General features: G+C 45.5%; 1 pseudogene; it reads right to left on the bottom strand.

Annotated features, from left to right (window-relative positions):
- Positions 1 to 1,963: 1,963 nt before the first annotated feature.
- LOC115070729 overlaps positions 1,964 to 4,063 on the bottom strand; it is a 6,422-nt pseudogene continuing 4,322 nt past the window's right edge.

Here is a 4,063-nt window from a genome sequence, read left to right as displayed (position 1 = left end):
AGGACTCATGGATGTCAGTAAGCGAAACTCCAGGCCAACGAAGGGTTGAGGGTATGGTTTCCCCTGAGCAGTTACTGTTTTTCTACTCAGTCATATTGGTCTTCTTTACCTTGGCTGCTAGAAAGTTAAAAGTTAAGCTTGTCACTCACCCCCGAAAAAAATGTGTGATTTGATTTCATTTCTGGACTCACTGGTTTGCGGAACAACTATTGACTAAAAGCCTACTGTGACCTGGAAGCAGGTGGAAACTGAGGAAACAGAAACAAATAAAACCTTCAGGTTCCTGACTACAGAGCTAATAGATAGTGGGAACTCGGGATAAGGGAATGAATTGTTAAAGGATAGCAGTGTACATGCTGTGTGTAGGGAGGTCCAAGTGCAACGGGATGGGAGAAAGTGCTAACGCCACCCTGGGAGGGGAATCCTTCCAGAAAATCACTCTGAGAACTGAAGAGCTAAGGTGCGATGTCAGTAAGATAAAGGTGAGGGAAGCTATGCCCACAGAGGTCTACACAAAGATCCAGAAGAGGGAAAGGGAATGGATGGCAGTGTTTGGGAAACTGGGAGTTCTGTGTGGTAGTGTGGGCTGGATGCTATGGTGAGAGGGGTAAGCTGAGGCAAGTTGTGCATGTTTTCATAAATCAGTGTGTGTTTTTAAAAATGCAAAACAGCTTTATTTTCATCCATGAGCACTGGGAAGATGGAAAGGAAAGCAGGCTTCAGGCATATGAAAATGATTAAACTTTTAAATGGCCGAATTCATGACCTACAGTAGGCTTTGTTGTGCCACCCTTAGCGTTAACTCTGTGAGGAGCTGTGGCAAGCTCTTTAAATAGGCTTTCCTTGTTGCTTCTAACAAGCTATTTGGCTTTCCAATAATCATCCTTCTCTTCCCCAAGTTGTTGGGGTTTTTTTGGGGGGGGGCTTTTTGAGACAGGGTTTCCCTGTAGCCTCAGCTGTCCTGGAACTCACTATGTAGACCAGGCTGGCCTTGAACTCACAGAGATCCACCTGCTCCTGTCTCCTGGGTGCTGGGATTAAAGGTACGCGCCACCACGCCAGGCAGTCCTCCCTGTTTTAAGAGATCCTTATCACCACTCTCAGAAGCTGAGGTATTCAGATCTTGCAGCATCTTGGTTAATTCATTTTCCACTTCCAGAGCAGACATCAGGGCTGGCATGGTCAGGCGCCTGACTAACTGAAAGGCAGAATCTACTCTTTCTTTGTTATATGTCCTACACTCAGCTTGCCTGGAATCTCTTACTTTCAACCTGGTCTTCAAAAACGCTGAAAAAAAAAAAAAAAAAAAAAAAAAAAAAAGGCCCCTGTCTCTCATGGTAACAGCAGGCCCTTAGCAACAATGAGCATCACTGGTATTCAGCTGGTGGGAAGCTGCTTGGTTAACAGCAGGTGTGTGTTTTCCAGGAATGAGTCTGGCGTTCTGCTCTTCCTTCTCAGCTTCCACCTTAACATGTGGGAAATGCAGCCATTAGATATGCTCATAGTGCGTTTTTTAGTGCATATGTGTGCATGTTTGTGTGTGTGTGTGTGTGTGTGTGTGTGTATGTGTGTGTGGGTGTGTTGTGGATACATGTGCACATGTACCAAGTCAGGGGACAACCTCAGGTGTCCATTTCTTTTGAAACAGGGTCTTTAGTTGGCTTGAGACTCAGCAATTAGGCTAGACTGGCTGGGGAGTGAGGCCCAAAGAACTTCCTATCTCTGTCTCCCCCACGCTGGGTTTACCAGTATATACCACCCTCACCTGGACATTTTCACATGAGTTCTGGGGATTGAACTCAGGTCCTCATGCTTTCAAGGCAAGCATTTTATTGACTGAGCTACCTCCCCAGCCCTATAGTGTGGGCTATGTATCTTGAAGGGAATGGAGTGTCACTCAAAAGTAAAGTTTCTGCCCCCACTTTTTCTTGATGTGTATGTGTACGGGATCTGTTGGTAAATGCTAACAGCAAATATCATCTGAGAGACCAGATGGGAAAGGTGTTATAACAATGGAGCCGTGGAAGCCTCTGGGGCCACACAGAAGTCTCCCACAGGGCAAGGCGTGTGCTCTGGGGATACAGGGAATGCCTGGTATCATCCAGATGAGCTCTTCACAGTTGACACATCCACTGCTGTCCTCATACTCTGCCACCAGCATCTTCATTTATTCCTCTCATCCTCTTATGCAGTGTGACAAGTACATGACAGATTTCAGGGCCCATGACAGAACTAGTTCCTTTCTTGTCAAATACCTGAAGAGCTATAACATCCTCACAGGTTTCCCGGCCTTTGCTCTTGGCTACAGTGTACAGCATGGACAGGAAGTGCTCAAAGTCCAGAACCTTCATATTTATCTCATTGCTCTTGGGGCTCCTCAGGATCTTGAGCACTATGGCATTGGTTCTGGATCATGTCTGATCATGTCCCCACACTGGCGTACTGGCTCTTGTCATCTATTCAGTCAGGTAGTTGGAAGGCCTCCTTGAATTCTGTGGTATAGTCCTTAGTGAAGTCACAAATTTGACTGCTCAGCTCTGCAGAACCTTTTCCTACCTTTACTTTTTCTTTGCTTCATATTCTCTCATATTTTACACATACACAGGATGGAGGGGGAGGGAGGGAGGGAGAGAATTTGTTTTGTTTTTCTGTAGCCCTAGTCTGCCTAGAACTCACTATGTAGACCAGGTTGGCCTTGATCTAGAGATCTGCCTACCACTGTCTCCTGAGTGCTGGGATTAAAGGCATGCACCACCACACCCTGCCCAATACCTTTTAAAAATGACGTTTTTTAGTGAATAACTTATCATTATTTATATTTCCTTTGTTCAAGAAAGGATTTAGCTGGGCATGGTAGTATGCACCTTTAATCCCAGCACACAGGAGGCAGAGGCAGGCAGATCTCTGTGAGATGGAGGCTGGCCTGGTCTACATAGGGAGTTCCAGGCCAGCTGGGGCAACAGGAAGAAATTGTCTAAAAAAAAAAGTTTATCAAAAGCAAAGAAAAACCAATTTTACAAAGTGACATTGTAACAACATACAGCCAATAGGAAAGACTATATATGCATGTACAGAGCACCTCTTTTTTTAAAATTGTTTTTTTTTAATTTTGTGTGTGTGTGTGTGTGTGTGTGTGTGTGTGTGTGTGTGTGTATTGCACGGTGTTGTGCAATGCCTGAGGAGGACAGAAGAGACTGTTGGATCCCCCTGGAACTGGAGTTACAGACAGTTGTTAGCTGCCATGGGGGTGCTGGGATTCGAACCTGGGTCTCCTGCAAGAATAGTCAGTGTTCTTAACCACTGTGCCACCCAGAGCACCTCTTGATGAATAAACAAGAGACTGCTAATAGTGGTTGTCCTTGGGAGGGACACCGGGAGCTGGGGAATGGGTGTGGGAAGGAAGAGGTATGCTATGCCTTCCTTTTTTCCTTTTGAATTTTGTGCTATGTGCGTAATTTTTGAAAACAAAACTCTAGTTGTGGAATAGTCTCAATATACGAAAAACAACAACTAATTTTCTAATAGTTGCTGTCTTCCTCCTGCCTCATCGCTTACCTAGGTAATCTATGAGAATGTCAGACACGGTGACAACAGAGTGATGTAGAAGTCAAGGAAGCCTTGATGAGGAAACTAGAGGGTTCCATGATGGGCAGAATGAGGCGGGCAGCACGGAAGGATTCACAGTGAACCTCCACCCTTGCCTCAGAAAGCTGTTTGTGTTCACTCAAATCTGGTCTTCATCATCTGTCAGATAATGTGATAATGGAGCATTTTCATTAGAGGGTAGTGGTGAGAATTAAAGGTGCTAGATCCTGGTTATTACAAGGTGAACAAGATTGTGCCTGATAAGGAAATGAAGGCAGGGAGAGGAAGACTCTCAAAGAGATTCCAATCTGGGGTAGAGGAGACAGACAAGTAAATAGGCAATGGTAGCACACTGTGATAAGCACCCCAGGCAGGCATCCAGTGTGCTAAGGATGTGTAGGAGGGGTGCTGTCCTAGAGGGTCCCCTGGAAACACAGCCTGAGGTGGACTCTTGTTGTGTCCGTGGATAACTGAGTAC

The sequence above is a fragment of the Nannospalax galili genome, unplaced genomic scaffold, assembly GCF_000622305.1.
Source record: "Nannospalax galili isolate Female #2095 unplaced genomic scaffold, S.galili_v1.0 scaffold577, whole genome shotgun sequence".
Taxonomy (NCBI): domain Eukaryota; kingdom Metazoa; phylum Chordata; class Mammalia; order Rodentia; family Spalacidae; genus Nannospalax; species Nannospalax galili.
This window is presented reverse-complemented; position numbering and strand designations above follow the sequence as displayed.